This window comes from Eleutherodactylus coqui, chromosome 11, assembly GCF_035609145.1.
Source record: "Eleutherodactylus coqui strain aEleCoq1 chromosome 11, aEleCoq1.hap1, whole genome shotgun sequence".
Taxonomy (NCBI): Eukaryota; Metazoa; Chordata; class Amphibia; order Anura; family Eleutherodactylidae; genus Eleutherodactylus; species Eleutherodactylus coqui.
The window spans coordinates 45859860-45879240 of NC_089847.1; positions in this window are offsets into that span (position 1 = coordinate 45859860).

Here is a 19381-nt window from a genome sequence, read left to right on the forward strand (position 1 = left end):
ATATATATATATATATATATATATCATAGTCATTAGTGGTAAACCTCAAGGTGCACTAAGCCCCATTTACACAGGAGGACGGTTGGGCAAATGATGCCCGACACTTGTCCCTGTGTCTCCACGCCCCCATTCTCCTGCACGGGCGCTAGCAGAGCTGTCTGGGTCACGGAGCGACCAGCGGGGGGGGGCAGTGCAGGAGATTTCTCTCCTCTCGCTCTCCCGCCCCCCTCCATTTACATAACACAGCGTCTGTTCGTTACTGAACGGCCCCTGTTTAAACTGCACGATGAGCGATGCTGCATAAACAATTAGCGATAAAGCTCATTGCTCATCGTGCAGTTTGTTATGTGAAAGGAAGGGGGCGGGGGAGTGAGAGGAGAGAAATCTCCTGGACTGCCCCGCCCCCCCTACTGGCCGCTTGGTGCACTAGCCTGTTCTGCTAGCTTCCATGCAGGACCATGGGGGTGCGGAGACACAGGGACGAGTGTTGGGCATAATTTGCCCAACAGTCCTCCTGTGTAAATGGGGCTCTAGTGCACCTTGAGGTTTACCAATAATGACTATGATATATATATATTTTAATGATCTGGAAAGTTTTAAAACCAATGAATGTTAGCTTGCTTGTTCAATCGTTTGTTTCATTCATTCATTCATTCATTCAATTAGCTCTTTAACATGAAATATATATAATGTAAGCAGGAAGAAACAACTTACTTCCTAAAACATATAATAAAACTATTTGGGCCATTCCTTTCCCAGTGGGGATTTGATCACTGACTTTACAACATTTTTCTCACCCCAGTGATACTTTAAAAAATGTAACCTGTTGGAAAAAAAACAAAGAATTATAATCACATTTTAGACAGATGTGTTGAACCCCCAGAGCTATCAAAAATGAGTAGTGTGAATTCGCTACTTTAATATTGTAATATTTAATCTATTATTCCCTGTGGTATGGACCTCCCGTATCCCTTTGAGTTGGCTGTTGTTTTCTTAAACTGAAATCTCCTGCTGGAATTTTGCAAGCTGTGTGAGGAGCTGGTAATCCGTCGGCATACAAACATTATTTACATAGCGGGGGTGACCAGGATAAATGAAAGGGGAGGAAGCTGCTGCTTTATTACTCAGTATACAAATTATTAACACTTGCTATGTCATTATAACCTCTTAGGCTGAGTTTACGTATATAGATTATAGTTCTGATCAGACAGACATCATGCAAATTGACTTTCATATGAAGTGCATATATATCATTTATAACTAAATTCCTATTTAGTTAAAAGTGAAAGTATGAAAATTCACTTAAATGACGTTTAAAGAGTACCCACGCTTTTTATGTACAGAATAAGAGATTTGAACCATTTTTTGCAATAGGTTTTAGCAACCTATTCTGTAATTTTCCTTTAAAATAAACCTTTCCTGCTATGCAGCTAGTGAAGATGGCGCTGAGAAATCTGTTTTCACCTAGCGGCAACAGGGATAACAGTAGAGGGCGCTGCATCCAGATGTGATTGCAGCGTTTCTTATAGAATAGCTGTAGACACAAGTGTTCTGTTGGGTATACCTGTGTATGAAGAACTCATATACAGGGGGTCTCAGTGGATCGGGCTGTGACATATGGTAACATACACCCGAGAGCCCCTGCCGGTGGAACAGGTCCGGCAACAAGCAAGCACACTGTGAAGGGAAGAAGCTGTCCAAAGCATAGAACTGGGGACGGTGGTGGCATATCAGCGGTAGGGACAGTAAAGGGGGGGTTAGATAGGGTGGGGACAGAGCGTTATAGAAAATAAGTTATATATAGTATTCTTCATATACTGTTATACACAACAGAATACTTGTGTCTGCATCTGTTCTGTATGGAACACTGCAGACACACCTGGATGAAGCGCCCTCAACTACACCTATTGCAAATACTTAGAATTGCCTATTCTGTACATTTAAAAGAAAAATAAAGTGTGGGTACTAGTTAAGTAAATCTTAAAGGGAGTGTATAATTTATATTTGTGCTAATTATAACCAGATAGTGAAATTCCATTTCCATTTTCCATTTTTCCAATCTATTTTTATTTTCGGCATTTTTTCTATTGTCTATACATGAATGTGGGGGGCTCATCTTGTTACTGCAGATATATGCTTTTTGAGATATGCTTTACAGCAGCCTCATGGGCCATACATACCAGGGATAGGAGCTGAACCATTCATGTTTATAGGAGACTGGTCTAGGCATAGTCTTAGACATGTGTAGGGGTCATTGTGTAGAGAAAGTATAGATGTAAAGCAGTTGGGGGATGGGTAGACTGGAGGATAGCACACAGAGGGTAGCCTGGCGTATGGGTTTCCACAGGGCTAGGGTTATCCAGGAGCGGATGGGCCCTGGAAAAATCCCAATTGCAAGTGTTCCCCATGACTCTCCATATTGGGGAGTCATGATATGCCACAACCACATAATAAACAGTTCGCTCTCCTGCTTTCAACTTTTTAATTGTGTAACAAAACAGGACACCTATGTCAGAGCTCCAAGCATATAGTCAGCACAAGACAGAGCCAACAGCATTCATTTCTCTCGACTCAGCATCCTCCCTTAGAGTGGTCTTTTCCTTATACACATTCTGGTGCCCCAAGGTTTTGCAGAACTCTACTAGATAGTCCTGTGGCTGGCAACCAGTGCGGAAGATATTCAGTTTCTCCCTGCTCTGCCCCATGCCTTCTTCTTAATGTAACAGTAACAAATTAACAATAAGAATAAAGTCAGATAGTGAAAAAATAACAGTTGGCATCAAGTCCTTCCAGCCGGGGGCATTGGTACCCTGATACATAAATAAGCTGTGATCAGCACATATTGAGATTTGTGGATCCTTTGTTAGCTATATATGGGTGTCACTTTTCATTGTAACCCTGCCTGGGATAAGAATGAGATGACTGCTGAAAAGTTTTCTCTACAGAACAGGAAGTATCAGACTATTATTACGTTACGTTCTTATAAAATAGATCACAACATCAAAAATGAAAAACAAACTCACCAGAAACTCTTTAAAAAAATCATTAAAAAATAATTAACATAATAACTTTATTAATACAATAGACCATTTTTGTGAAAACATGTTTCTATTTGCTACGAAAATTGAAACATAAATTAAGATATACATTTTTGTGCTGATTTTCCGCTGATATTGGCCAAATGGGCATGTTTATTAAAATGGTCAAAGGGCAATCAAATGTTGCCAGACACCTGTCAGCTTACCGCCTTGTGGATATGTAAGATGGGTAAGAAGAGTTAAAGTTTGTTCAGGCAAATTTTCACAAGTATTAATGCTGTTTTGATAATATAAAGTACTTTTCTTTAAGAGGATACTTTGTGTTAGGTGAGACAGTGTGAAGAACACAGCGGGGCGGTCTTGCAAGAGCTCATCAGGAGTGTAGGATATACTGTAAAAAGCTCTGGTCACCTTATACTTCAGTAGGGCGCTCTAGTTCCAGACAAGTCTGCGGCCGAAGATCTTACTCCATCTCTATCTTGGCCAAAGTTTCCCAAAAATATTAGAGAATGGCAGGTTCTCCACCCTGGAGTCAACCAGCCCATTCTGAAAGCCTGACTGTGGGGAGCTTTTTAGATAAAAAGAATGGGCATCTGCCATCGAGGGACTGCCAAACTGCTACACTTTAGATGTTACCATTATAGTTTTTTTTACTCCTATCAAACTACTGTATGATCACATAAAGGTACAAAGGCTAGAATCTGATTGGTTAATACATCTAATTTCGGCTTTAGATTTTTGCGCAAGAGTCTCTTTATGCATCACTAAAGAGAAGCTACCAAAGAGACCTGTACATAAGGTCAGCATAATGATTTTTAACCACATATAGACCACCCTATGTCTACATGCAACTCTTCAGTACTGTTTCAATGGTGTTGAAGAGTTTGAGGCAAGAGTTTGAGAAAAAGTGCAGCCACAGGAGGCAAGAGTCAATTGTCAGACAACCTGACTTCCCACAGAGAAGGCAGAATGGTTTATAACAGACCCAGTTAGTTATAGGTGGTTTAGAGCAGATCCAGATCAGCTGGAAATAGCATAACAGAGAGTGTATTGTCCCAGTACCTGCATATATGGCAGTTATAGGAGAAAATTGTGTCATGACATGTGAATGTTATGCTCCAAATGTCTTAAAAATAGAATAGCAAACAATTAAAAATCTATGCAAACAGTGTAAACAAAATAAAAAAACAAAAATAAAATCACAAAGTCTACTTCTGCCAACTGAAAAATTGAGCTGTAACTCCTCCCTTCCAAACCTACCCTATACGTGGCAATAGAACAGAAAGTGGGAACTTTTTAAAGACTTTAATGGAGTAGAACGTTTTATATGAAGTGAAAACTGTAACTTTTTTGTCTTTTTTCTGTTCTTAGAATCTTTACTTCTTATAACAGTAAATATGAAAAAAATAAAAAACATTTGATTAGCCTAGCAAATAAAAAAAGTTATCATCAATAAACCTGCATGCAGTAAAATTGCAATAACGTGTCTGTTAAAACAAATTCACATATCCATATTTTGGTCTGTGCGTCGTCTGATTCTACGACAGCCTACACTCAGCAGACCCATAATAGTTAATGTGTGTTTTTCACATGGACACCTACATTCTATGAAAAAACTGCAGCATGATTTGTTGTGTGGACTAGGCTTGCTCATTCAAGTCAATTGGGATGCAACAACTAAAAAACGGATAGCACATGTGCTGTATATATTTTACAGATCCATTACTAAAGGTCCTTTTAGATGGGACGACGGTCAGGCAAACGATGCCTCACACTCATCCCAGAACATACTCGTTCTCATGCACCTGCACGAGAGCTAGTATCGCTGGCTCACAGTGGGGCGGCAGGAGGAGATTTCTCTCCTCACGCTCCCCGTCCCTCTCCATTAACATAACACAGCAGCCATTCAGTACTGAACGGCCACTATTTACACTGAGCGATCAGCTCATCATCCATCGTTTATAAAGCATAAACGATGGACAATGAGCAGATCGCTGATTGCTTACTCTAAAAAGCAGCTGTTCAGTACTGAACGCCCACTGTGTTATGTCAATGGAGAGAAATCTCCTGCAGCTGCCCCGCCCCTTGCTGGCTACTCTGTGAGTGAGCCAGCACTACTAGCTTCTGTGCAGGAGCACTAGAGTGAGGACACACAGGGACGAGTGTTGAGCATTGTTTGCCCGACATTCGACCCGTGTAAATGGACCATAAGAGATGCAGAAAAAAAATAAATTGGGCCAGTTTCATTTTTTTAAGGGTATGAAAAATGGATGATGTTCGAAGGTAAAAAATGAACACATGGGCCGCATATGGATCTGTATTTGGAGAGAGGTTGTTTAAACTTACAAACCAGACAACAATTTGAGGTTGGTTCACAACAAGTGTTTTCTGGATAAATTCCAAATTTTTACGGGTGTTTTTCCACTTTTTTCAAGCCTTTTAACTGTAAAGAAACATTCTTCAACCAGGTGTTAGCTATAGCAAAAGTGAAGAAGTTTCTAGCTATAGGGATATTCGGGAGGGCAGGAAGATGTTCCTCCTTGTGAAGAGTACTACAGGAGAGACCACAAGGAAAAACATTACCTTCCTGGAGGCTTATTTATGGCTTCTCACCTATCCAGCCACAACCCTATTGTGCACTGATGAAGTGCCAGGACCCCAAATAATCTATATGTACATGGGTACTCTGGTTTGGCTTACATATCTATTATGTTAGAAGGCCTGACATTGACTCAGGATTTCTTTGGCCAGGAAACCTGTCCGTATGTCCGTATGGGTGCAAAAATGCAACCATATTACCTTTGTGTGAAATAGACCTAAGGAAAGAAAAGCCATTAAAAAAAAACACATGTAAAAAATGTGTGCATAAAAAAGCGCTACCCAAAAAACCCTCTAAAAAACAGACGAACCAGTTAAAAAAAGAATCACTGGATTTTTTTCATACGTTTTTAAGAGTCATTTCTTCATTCATTAAAGGGGTTATTCCAAGATCACAAGTTACAACCTATCCACAGGATAAGTGATAACTTGCTGATCGGTGCGGGTCTCACCGCTAAGGCCCCTGACGCTCTCAAGAACGGAGGTCCCCTATCTTCTTCACCGCATCCCCAACAGTGAGAAGGAGATTGAATGGAGTGCTGGTTGTGCAAGCACGTTGACGCTCCAATCACATTCAGTGGGACTGTGGAGATGGTTGAAAGTGCTTGGGTATTTACATCAGCTGCATTGAAATGAATGGAGCGCCGCCCACACATGATCTTCTAGTGCTCCATTTATTCTGATATTACTGCAGGGGGAGAAGCGGCCTCCGCCGTGACAGGCAAAGGGGAAACAGGACCTCTGTTCTCGAGATCGTTGAGGATCTTAGTGGTGAAACCCCCACCCCACCAATCAGCAAGTTATCCCCCATCCTGCAGATACAACCCCTTTAATTCCACTATCCATTCAATTGCCTGTAATAATGGAATAGAAAGTAACATCTCTGAAATTGCATTTATCTATTTCTATTAGTTTTAAAGATTTGTTTAAGTATCCAAGTTTTTCCTGCAGTTTTTGAAGGCCAAGCTAGAAGCAGATCATAAAAAGAAGAGTGGAAACTTCTTTACTTTTTGAATCCACTCTTGGCTTTAGATTAAAAGGGGAAAAAAAGCATTCAAAAACCTGAATGTGTGAACTCAGTCTTAGGGACCTTTCACACGGGCCAGAATTGTACGCAGGATACAGCACAGATGCAGATTTTGTCAATTAGTGCAGATTCTGTTACATTTTTTGGCCTCGTTCACTAGGGAAGGTCCCTCTATGGGCATTTTTACATATGCCCATACGCACCATATAATTGCAGGAATGAAGATTTAACGCGATTGAGTCCTGATCATTATTTGTGTATTTCATGCTCGCAATGACGGTTAATGCTTAAAGGGGTTGTCCCGCGGCAGCAAGTGGGTCTATACACTTCTGTATGGCCATATTAATGCACTTTGTAATGTACATTGTGCATTAATTATGAGCCATACAGAAGTTATAAAAAGTTTTATACTTACCTGCTCCGCTGCTGGCGTCCTCGTCTCCATGGTTGCCGTCTAATTTTCGCCGTCTAAAATGGCCTAATGGCCAAATTAGACGCGCTTGCGCAGTCCAGGTCTTCTCCTGTTCTCTATGGGGCTCCGTGTAGCTCCGTGTAGCTCCGCCCCGTCACGTGCCGATTCCAGCCAATCAGGAGGCTGGAATCGGCAATGGACCGCACAGAAGAGCTGCGGTCCACGGAGGAAGATGATCCGAACGGGGGGGGGGTTGAAAAAAAAAAAACCCCGTTTCGGCGCGGGACAACCCCTTTAATTAACGCAAGCTGTCTTCTTTTCCTGCGTTGTACGCAGGGTAACTCCCTCCCCTCCTTTTTTTCCATCTTCCATAGAAGTCAATGGGAGCTTGCTGCATATCACATCAAAACATAGGAAATGACGTATCTTTTCGTGCAACGTATAAAACAGGTGCGTAGGTGCCATTTTTCCCGTCGCAATAATTTTACGAGTCAAAATATCATTCATCTAAATGAAGTCATTGGAATCCAATGCTTTGCTTGGTCACGTTTTTTCTGCATTTTCGGCTAAATACCGGTGTAAATACGGTCATCTGAATAAGCCCTTTGTGTGGATTTTGTTGCATTCTTAGCTGCAGAATGCATTCGGCGGAATTTCTTGCGTTTTTTTCAGCAGGCTTTAATTGCAAAATGATATCTCCTGTGTGTTAGAAATCTGCAACAACAATTCCGTAAGACGTCCCGAATTCCACAGCAGAAAGCTTTTCCAATGTGGAATTGTAACTTGCAGTTTTTAACAGGTGCAGAATTGAACCCCATATGGCAGAAGTGTCCGTGCGGACTTATTCTGTCCAGCCTGGAAGTTCCCTCAGCACTCTTGTAGCTCATACATTGTGCATAATTACCAGTATAACATAACATTGTACGTTCCTCGCACTTGATACGGCCACATCCGGTTTCAGTGCTACGACCCAGGGCCGCCATGTGGCCTTACAATTGCCATCTCATTTAGAGAAAGTGCACATCCGATTCTAGAGGTATCGCCCTTGTGTCAATGCATTATTGATTCCGACTTATTTATGGAAACCTACTGATTCCAGAAAAAAAATCAATTTCCATGTGATTCTATCTTTAATAGTTACTTTTTATTTCCTTTTGCAGAATTAAAGAACAAAACGTGGGATTCATAATTGATTTGTGATTATGCAGCGGTTTCCTTTTTAGATCAGTTAATTGGATAATTTAGCTATAAAGTCTACCTCAACCACATTATGTTATTTAAAGCCAACCTTTTTGTGGAGTTTTAATAGCCTATTAAAATGTAACAGTTTGAATCTGTATTTAATCAAAATCTTTATCAAAGCAGTTAGTTACTGCTGCCCCTATAATGTTCCATTTAGGGAACCGGGGTCTGATAGATCGCAGATCTGTCCCTCAATTAAAATTACAGAGGATCAAATACGGTTTAACAGACTCATTTACACCTAAGGTAAAATATGCTGCCATGTCCTACGGCGCTGTAAGCACTCCGTGCACGGCCTTCATGCGGTAGTGTAATAAGAATGTATTCTACCCAGCACATATATACAACTCTGCTGATGCCATATTACGGCTCTGTAGAATTTGGAGATAGTGCAAGCTCATAATATGACAGTGTGCATGAGACTAACTATTGCATAATGTGCATCCATTATGCTTCCCAGCTTCCAGAGAAGTTAATGTTAGACAGCAGAAGGAATCATGAGGTTCCCAGGTTTATATATATATATAAATGAAAGAATTTCTATTGTTTGCTCTTTATGCACAGCCAAAGGATTGGCCAACTGAACTAATTTGCCCCAAATTTGCCACATAGGCAAATCAGGCACTTTCAAAAGTTTTAAACTGGGTTTCAGCTCTCTAGGACCTACTGTTCATCACATATTCCCCCAAAAATTGGAAGATATTATTTCCCATGACACTGACAGCAGCTTCCAATACCTGCAGCACCTTGGACTTTGCACTTTGAGGACACTTGTCTTTTGAGAGCGATCTCCATGTTCCGTGTAATACTACTCCTATAACTCCCTGTGCTATAGCCTATAGAAGATGGGGGAACTACATATAAGTCACAAGGACCTTGGACCTGGTGGCACTGCCAGCCTGGGTAAATGTTTTATGCAGATGTGCCTGGCAAAAACTGTGTCCCTCTTCAGCTAGGTTCTGTTTAGCTTTTAGCTAGTAAATTCATTTGTATGAATAATCCCACGGATGATTGGCCACATTGCAGTCAATGAAACTTTAATGTGTATGGCTAGCATTAGACAGATGTATTGTACTCATGTCTAACTATTCCTATTCCATATGTAACCAAGAAACTCAACCCTAATTCTACTGTACTATAAGATGGGTTATGCCAACACTGCAAATTATTTCCGGAGCACTGGGATCCACACCGATTCCATTACCGAGGATCCCAATGATCCCCATGTGCATGAAGTAGAAGTAAAGCGTTCACAAAGCCTCTGCATTCATTTCAATGGAACTGCTGGAGATGACAGAGTTCATGCACTATCTCTAGCAGCCCCACTGAAATTAATGAAGTGGCAGTGTGCATGCTTGACTACTACTCCATTCATGTGGGGACCTTTGAGACCACCATTCTCTAATTTGGTGGGCATCCCAGTGGTCTAACTCCCATGCTCAGAATGTAAGACCCTCTGCTGTAGAGAGGGGAAAACTTTCAATGTTGGCACTACCTATTTAAGTAGACTGGGGTGGGTATGGAAGGTGGAAGTGGTTGCTGAATCTGGGATATGGACATTTTAACATGGGTACATCTAGAGCAGTGGTGGCGAACCTATGGCGGCACACAGAGCCCTTCCTATTGGCACGCGCCGCCATCGGCCGCTCACCACTTGTGAATGCCAACAAGGGCTGCAGCTCCCCTGCCAGCATTCACTCAGCTGCTAGCTGTGCGAATCCTGGTGCACACTGTGACGTCAGTGTATAGCTGGGATCTCCCCCCCGATGTCTCCTTGGAGGGCACTGGTGTATTGTGTCACCACCGGAAGGAAGGGGTGGTGACATAATACACCTGTCACCTGACTGATTCACGCCCCCAGCTTCTGATTAGTTGGGGGCAGAGGACTGCGGCTAGGCTGAGAACAGAGGGCCAGAGGCTGGGAGTGCCAGCCGGGGAGGCTGAGAGCGGTGACACAGGTAACGCAGAGCCTGCCCAGCTGCCCCGACATACAGGACAGCGGCGAGCCTGGGAGCGCCGGGACAGAGGACAGAGCCGACCCTAGGAGCTGCACCACAACTGTGAGTGAGTGAGGGAGTGAGGCAGGGAGAGGTCGCTGAGGGGTGTCACTACTACTGGGGGCCGCTGTGGGATGTCGCTACTACTGGGGGGAGCGCTGAGGGGGGTCACTATTGTTGGGGGTCACTGAGGGGGGGGTCGCTGTCACTATTGCTGGGGACCGCTGTGGGCTGTCACTAATGCTGGGGGCCACTGTAGGCTGTCGCTGTCACTACTGCTTGGGGCCGCTGTGGGCTGTCGCTGTCACTACTGCTGGGGGCTGCTGTGGGCTGTCACTGTCAGTACTGCTGGGAGCTGCTGTGGGCTGTCTCTGTCACTACTGCTGGGGGCCGCTGTGGGCTGTCGCTGTCACTACTGCTGGGGGCCACTGTGGGCTGTCGCTGTCACTACAGCTGGAGGCTGCTGTGGGCTGTCGCTGTCACTACTGTTGGGGGGCTGCTGTGGGCTGTCGCTGTCACTATTGCTGGGGGCCGCTTTTGGCTGTCGCTATCACTACTAGGGGTCACTATGGGATGGCAGGGCCGCTTCAAAATAGGCAATGTGCAGATTTTGACTGCTTTTTGGATGCGGAAATGCTGCAGAATTTTCCACCGAAATTTCCGCTGAGGACATTCTGCAGTATTTCCGCATCCAAAAAGCAGTCAAAATCTGCATGTTGTCTAATTTGAAGCGGCCCTGTCCTTTTTAGAACAATGGGGGTAAAATCATACGTCATTATTAGCCCCGCCCCCTGACGTGTTGGCACTTTGCAGTAAATAAGTGGTTTTTGATTGCAGTTTGGGCACTCGGTCTCTAAAAGGTTCGCCATCACTGATCTAGAGGAAGAGGTGCACACATCCAACTGCCTGGAAAACTACAGTATATAAGCCCCTTCATAAAGACATACAATATCACTTAGTTATATTAGCATAGACAAGGTTTTATGTGACATGGATGGGAAGAGATAAATTATAGTGAATGATTGTAGCTATGCTATATATATGCAAATATCAAAATGCAGAAAACCAGAGACACAAAAAACCCAAAAGAGGCAGTTTCAAGAATTCTAAACAACAAAGCAAACCTATTAGATATCCATAGATACCTACACGGGCACATTTGAAATTCAATTACAGGAACAGTCTAGTTTTCATACAGGTTATTTAAAATTTCCTGTTCTTTCTCTTTCAAAATCAATATATAACCATGGGAGGCTGCACACACCTGATAGAAACTAATGGCACCTGCTTAGTCACTGTATTCATTTGCAATGTAAGTGACCAAGCTTACCGGATTTCATGTCTATTGGGACAGATCCACTGGCCTTCAATGTCTTCTCTGGTGGGAAACAATGGTTGGAAAGATTGCAAATGAGCTTGTCCAGTCCTTTGTTTCTTTTCTATATGTGGTGCCAGATATAGTATGTCTGACAGTTGTGTATCCCCTTCACTGAAAAGAAATAACATGCGCATGTAATGGACTATTAATTCAACAACTATCCTATGACTATGGCCACCTGAAAACACATTTAGCTGAAAAGAATTGCAAAATTGTATCAGTTGTCTCAGAAGTCCCTCTACTTACCCTTAATAGATAGTCTTATTTCAGAGAGCAGGGTCACCTGTGGGGAAAGAAATAATGTATAATTGACAAAAGTGCTACTACTGTACTAAGAAGTCCAAACATGTTTTTAACACTTCTTTTTGGGCAGTTATTGGTTGTTCTAGAAATGGTGCTGGACAATGGTTCTAGACAGATGTGTCTACACATAACCTTTCTTGTAGACAAGGAAAGAGGCCAGCTCTCTAAAGGCCCATTTACACTGGATGAATGTCGGGCAAACGATGCCCGACACTCGTCCCCACACATACTCGCTCCCGTGCTGTTGCACAGGAGCGAGTATCGCTAGCTCACAGCGGGGCGGCTAGTGGAGATTTCTCTCCTCGCTTCCCCGCCCCTCTCCAATCACTTAACACAGGGGCCATTCAGTACTGAACGGCTGCTGATTACACGATCTGCTCATCGTCTATCGTTTATGCTGCATAAACGATGAAAGATGAGCTGAACGATTATCTTCAGTGTAAACAGCAGCGTTCAGTATTGAATGGCCGCTTTGTTAAGTGAATGAAGAGCGACGGGGGAGCGAGGAGAGAAATCTTCCCTAGTCGCTCCGCTGTGAGCCAGCGATACTCGCTCCTGTGTAACAGCACGGGAGCGAGTATGTGTGTGGACGAGGGTCAGGCATAGTTTGCCCGACATTCATTCCATGTAAATGGGCCTTTAGTGTCTTGATAATTTATGAACCCCTTAAGGACCAGACACTTTTTAGGGATTTTACCCAGACGCATACGGCGATGGTTTTGGTTGGGGTCGGCTTTGGGTTATTTTCTTTTTTATGTATATATTTTTATTTTATTCTATAATTTTTTTAAACTTATTTATGTAACTATTTATTTTACTATCTATGTCCGCCATGGCATCATATAAGACCTCTGGGGAACATTCACGTGCTTTGTTTTTTTGTTATTAGACACTTTAGACACGGTAGCTGGGGCATTAATAGGAGCCACATGCATGGAAGTCCCAGCTACAGGGGAAAACATCCCCTTTTAGTGACAATAGTCACTGGCAGAGCTGATCAGCATCTGCTAGGACACTGCAGCTCTGCTGTGCCAATGGATCACGGCTATCACGTGACCGCCGGCTCGCATAGTGGAAAAAATACTTCCAGTTTCACTTCTTAGTACATAGTGCTTATTGAGCGCTATGTCCCTTCTCCCTTCTCCTTCGGGTTCTCAGCTGTGACTAACAGCTGACAACCCGACCAGCTTTTGCTTGATTGCAGAAGCAGGGGCTTAAATCCTGTGCTGTAGTTTTACTATCGCACTAGGATTAAGCCCAGGATATATTTACTGTGCTTGGTCCTTAATGGGTTAAAAATAAAAAGTTCAATAAAAGCAGCAAAATAAGCTCACTGCAACTTCCACGGGGCCCTCAGGATGTAAATGTGCTACCACACTAAAATTGCATAGATTTAAATGTGTAATATAGCTATTGTATTGACTCAAAAGCATGCATGTGGTCCAATCACGGTACAGAGGTGTGCAAGAAAATTGCATCACATGTTCCATTCAGTGTTTGATAGTGAAAACAGGAAGTAAGCAGCATAAAACCTCAGTCACTAATTTTTAAAAAAAAAAATTAAATTACATTTTAAGATTTTTTTTTCTATTATTTACAGTTCACGGAAGTTGCATGCAGCTCACTTACTGTTTTCTGTACTAAATCCCGAATGTAGCACATGATGCAATTTATTTTACACCTCTGTATGTATTATACTAGATTTACCCGATGTTTGCTATGCGAACATAAAATCTTTGGAAAAATGGTTGTAAATGTTTTAAGAACTGTAGAGCCGAGGATTCAGCTTAAATTGTTCTCCCTCCACGGCTTGGTCTTCCACATTTTGGGGACATGGCAACAGTTAAACTGGTAAGCACTTGATATGAGCGTGGCTTAGCAGTGCTTGACTCTCCCTAGCGGCACTGTTGGCTGAAGCTCAACAGCACTGCTAGACTTAACATAGGTGTTACGATCGTGACCAAAGAGGAGGACTGGGTACGCACACGGGTTTCTGGCAAACTGACCCTGTTCTACACGGGTGATTGGCATGGCCCTACCTGAGCAGGGACATTGCCCCAATAAGGGCAGCCCAGCTGTCTTTGGATCTGGGCCCTAGCTGATCCTAGGAGCCACACACCAGAACAGGACACATTCACATGCTACATGATAGGGACTGAATCACAGGACACACAGAGCCAGAATATACAGCATATAGTAGCCACAATGCAAACACTAATAGCAGATGATAAGCTGAATATAAATACCAGGTATTGGTTGACATTTTGTACAAGATGTTGAAAGCTAGCAGGCCACTTCACAGCTCCTGGTTATACTGCTAGCCCCTACACTAACCAGGAGTCCAGCAGAACTGTACAGAGTTCACACAGAACGCTGCAACAGGACAGGACAGGACACAGATTGCAGGTCATACAGCAAGCTAACACAAAACTGACAAAATATAAACGTACAAACGGCCATGAACCAGCAAGACACCGATCACACAGCAAGCTTGCAACAGACAAGGATTTATGGCTGCTTACCATGAACACCAGATACAGACTGACCAGGAGCTGGGCTTATATGTGAGCACAGACCCAGGAGATTGGCTAGCAGGAAGTACCACACCCTGCCATCTCAATCAATTAACCCTGTGAGGGCTGTGCTGCTAGGAAGCTTAGAACTACAGATCCCAGCAACACATGTAACAATAGGAACTTTGACCTCGGCTGATGGGTCACTCAATGTATGATTTTACGGTGGTGGTGAGGATGTCACAAATCTAATGACACCAAATTTGTCCACCAAAGGTTACGCAAAGGGGGCAAAATGTGGTGCAAGAAAAAGCCTGTAGGCTGTTTTTATATTAGATTTCCATTTAGCCCACGGATTGTACAGTCAACATATGAAATTTTTAAATATCTGTATCTATGTCCAATCTGCTAGAATACAGCCATCAACAGGTTATCTCAGTTGAATGCAATGCGTATGTAATAACTGAGTCTTTTTTCCGAACATCCGCACTCACCACCTCCTCTGTATATGATAGCGTCCGGTACGCAGTAATGTATCTGCACCCACACTGTTAGACTAAAGCCTAGCCAATCACACATGTGGGTTTCAGATCCAGACCGGCCGCCTGGTATTGGTTGCTTAATCATTGTAGAAAATGACTCTCTGGGGAGGATGCCCATGTCAGCAGTAGATGTGCCAAACTACACCAGGTCATACTCCCAGTACTCTAGCAGAATATTACCAATAATTAGCTGCCCTTGAACTGCCTTAGAGGCATTGTCTCACAACAGGTTTTACTGTTTAATACTTACAGATCTTTTTGCAACTTTTCTCCACAAATGTCAACAGTTTAAAAAAGTTATCATAAAAACACCCCATCTAGAACATGTTGCTTATTAAACATTTGGATCCTTTATGTTTCACCAGTCTTTTAGCTAGCAGGTCATCCTTTGCATGGTTCATTGGGAAGCCAACATATGTGAAATTAATGTAGACTGGGTTGAAATTTTAAAGGAGTAGTGGCAGCATTTGAGAATGGAAATGTGAATGGAAGCTAAAGGGGTTGTCTCATATGCCCTGTTAGGTTATAGAGATGGTCCCCATTCTAAAGACTGCTCTATAATGGGCATAATCTGCATTACTTGCACAGCCATTATCTCCTACAGAATCCACTTCAAGAGAACTGTTTGGCAAGAAGTGATTATCCCCAATGATTTCCAGGGGTTAGAGAAGCCAGATGTGGCATAATCCAGCCTCTATTCAAAAATGATTATCTTCCTCTGGCAATCCTTTTAAAAAGGGTTACTCTAAGATATGTACTTATCCGCTATCCATTTGGAACCCCACTGATCATAAGAACAGGGAACTTTGTCTTCCCATATGAATAGATTGGCAGCCGAACATGCGCACTACAGTTTCACTCATCTCTATGCTCTCAATCTCTGGCAGTCCAAAGAAATGAATGGAGTGGCAGTGTGCATGACTCTAAGGCCTTAGTCAGACGGGCGTTTTTAGCCGCGATTTGCGCATGCGTCCGGCGATTTTATAAAACCATTGCTTTGCAATGGTATTGGACACATGAGCGCTTTTTATGCGCTCGTCCGATAAATTATAGAACAGAAATCGCAGATCGCACCTATCTGCGATCTGCGATTCCTGTTCTCTTCTCTATATGCGCTCAATGGGGCCGGCGGCAGCAGCGCCGACCCCATTGAGAACATATAGAAGACAAATCATTCTTCTCTGCCACAGCTGTAACAGCTGTGACAGAGAAGAACGATGTTTGCCCATTGAATTCAATGGAGCCGGCAATACAGCCGCTCCATTGAAAGCAATGGGCTGCCGGCGTGCGCGGGATGAATTGTCGGGAAGGGCTTAAATATATAAGCCCTTCCCTGCAATTCATCCTAAAATGTGTTAAAATAAAAAAAAAATTGGATACTCACCTTTCCGCTGCAGCCGGAGTCCAGCCGCGGCCGCTGTCAGTTCTCCTGAACTGCTTCACGGCACTATTCAGCCGGCGGGGCTTTAAAATCCCCGCCTGCTGAATGATCTGCCTCTGATTGGTCACAGCCCTGACCAGTCAGAGGCAGGTTTCACTTGAATTCATGAATGGGTGAGTGACTGCTGCCTCTCAGCGCTGAGCCAATCAGGGGCAGGTCTGACTCACATCCATTCATGAATTCATGAATGGGTGTGAGTGAGACATGCCTCTGATTGGCTCAGCGCTGAGCCAATCAGGGGGCAGGTCTGACTCACACCCCCTTCACACCCACTGCAGGATGGCCGCGCGGAGCTCCGGCTGCTGGGAGAAGGTGAGTATATATATATATTTTTTTTTTTACACATTTTAGGATGAATTGCAGGGAAGGGCTTATATATTTAAGCCCTTCCCGACAATTCATCCCGGGCTCGCCCGCAGCGCATTGCTTTAAATGGAGCCGGCTCTATTGCCGTCTCCATTGAATGCAATGCGCTGGACAGCTCCGGCCCGTTTCTAATGAAACGCGGCTAGGAGCAGATTTTCGGGCGATTTGCGCGCACCGGTCATGCGATTTGCGGATGCGCATGCGTCATGCGATCCGCAAATCGCGTGAAAAAACGCCCGTGTGACTAAGGCCTAAGGCCGGCTGTCCATGGGAGTTGTGATATACCGCCGTAGATTTCTGCCATGGGACCACCGTGGAAGAACACTTTGTCACCGCGATTTTCCGCAATGAACCTATCATTATGGTTCATCACGGAAAAGCGTGGCATGCCACGTTTTTTATACACGAGCGGAAAATCACTGCAATTTTTCACTCGTGTACATTAGGCTGCACTTTCCATAGTTATCCTATGGAAAGCGTTCATTGCATTACCCACATGTGGATTATCGCTGTGGGTAACGCAATGAAATATCGCCCGTGGACAGGAGGCCTAACACTGCTCTATTCATAGCAGAGAGCACAGGACCCCCGCAGTCATGATCAATAGAACAGTCAGATCCCTACTTATTCAAAACGTATTCCCTATCCTCTGGTTAGGAGGTAAGTTCATATCTTGGCACAACTCCATCTCCAAAAATTTTTAAAGATGCTTAAATGATAGAATTAGTAGATACTCTAAGAGAATGCAATAATTGCATGATGATTGCTTGACATATGTATGTAGAGAGATTTAAAGGGGTTGTCTAGTTGGAAACTATTGATTAATAGGTCTTCAATAGGAGATTGGCAGGGATTAGTCATCTGGGACTCTTGACGTTCTGCGATTCCCTGAACCAGTGTGCTAGTTCACTGAGCTGATTTCTACAGACAGCTCCATTTTCATTTATTGCAGTGGGAACTTGGACTGCAATACCAAGTCCTGCCACTGCAGTGGGAACAGAGCTGTCTGCTTCCTGCAAAAATCAGCTCAGTGCACAAGCGAATTGACCCAAAGGACAGCTGATTCCTGATGACGGACTCCTGACAATCTACTATTGATAACTCATCCTAAGAATAGACCATCAATAGTTTAACAACTGGACAACCTCTATAAATAAAATGTGTTTCTTTCTATTTGTCCTAAATAATGCATTCATACTAGGTCAGTCGCTTCCATAAATATAATAACCTTCAAAGTATGAAGTTCCCACTAAAAATATACTCAGCAACATGTTACACTCCTACTTTATCTTTAACTACATGACCACAAAGTAGCTAGCGCTCAACTAAGTATCATATAAACTTTGCTTATATCCTGTGTAATTATACAAAAATGTCCCCAACACAACATTTGAGGAGAATAAAGTTAGCATTGAAGTTGTTTCCTCTTGTGTTTGTGTTCTTTGATTATATGCATACCTTTCAGCTTTCTGGACTATAAATTAGCTTATTTTTATTGAAATGCGGACTTGTATGCAGATTTCCAAGGAGAATGGAAGAAACATGTCAATTGCTCCAGAGCAGGAGGGGGAGGGAGAAGCGGCGAGCTATTCCTCTTTGTTATCAAGCGAAATGACTCTTCAAATATGACAATAAATCACTCCTGAAATCAATCTGAGAGGAGGCAACTGTGCTGCGCTGATAATGCATTAATCAATATTTAATGTTTACACTTTAATTAATGCGAATGTTGAAAGCTTGGAGAGAAAAAAAGTGTTGAAAAATATACCACCTTTTTATATCAGCTCTTTCCTCATCTGCAGGACTTGGATTGGGACTTAAATTGATCACTATGGATCCTCGGGGTTTGGTGGAGGAAGGTGGTGATATGGGCTCAATATCTTAGGCTCCCAGATTACTTCTAAACACAAAGACCGGACACGATCAGAACGCGATTTAATGAGGAACACTTCCAATACTGTCATACGGCGTGAAAGGCGAGATGTGACTGTGGGAAGGTGCTGGATAAAACTGCAACATTACAGTCCATGCTGATTCAATAGGGATTATTGTTACATTTTTTTCTAAACTCTTATTATCTGGTCTTGATCTCTAGGGACCTTCACACGGGCGGAAAGGTTCTGCAAGACGCGGCTTAATTGGCTGTTGCAGATTTCTTTTTTTGCAAAGTATAGATACAGAATTTGATGCGGAATTTTCTGCGTCTTGAAGTGAGTCTTGCAGAAATATTCTGCATGTGTTAAAGGTTCTTAAGAGTATGTCCTACTCCTAGATTGCTTGCATCTTATTTGTGTCTGGATGTATCCAACTATTCTTTTCGGGGTTATAACTAGAGATGAGCGAGCACCCAAATGCTCGGGTTCTCGTTATTCGAGTCGAGCTTTTCATAAAATTCGAGAGCTCTACTCGAGTAATGAACCCCATTGACTACAATGGGAGACTCGAGCATTTTTGTATGAGACCCGCCGGATGCTGAGCTTTTTTTTTCTTTTGTTTGTGTGTTTTCTCTCTCTCTCTCTCCACC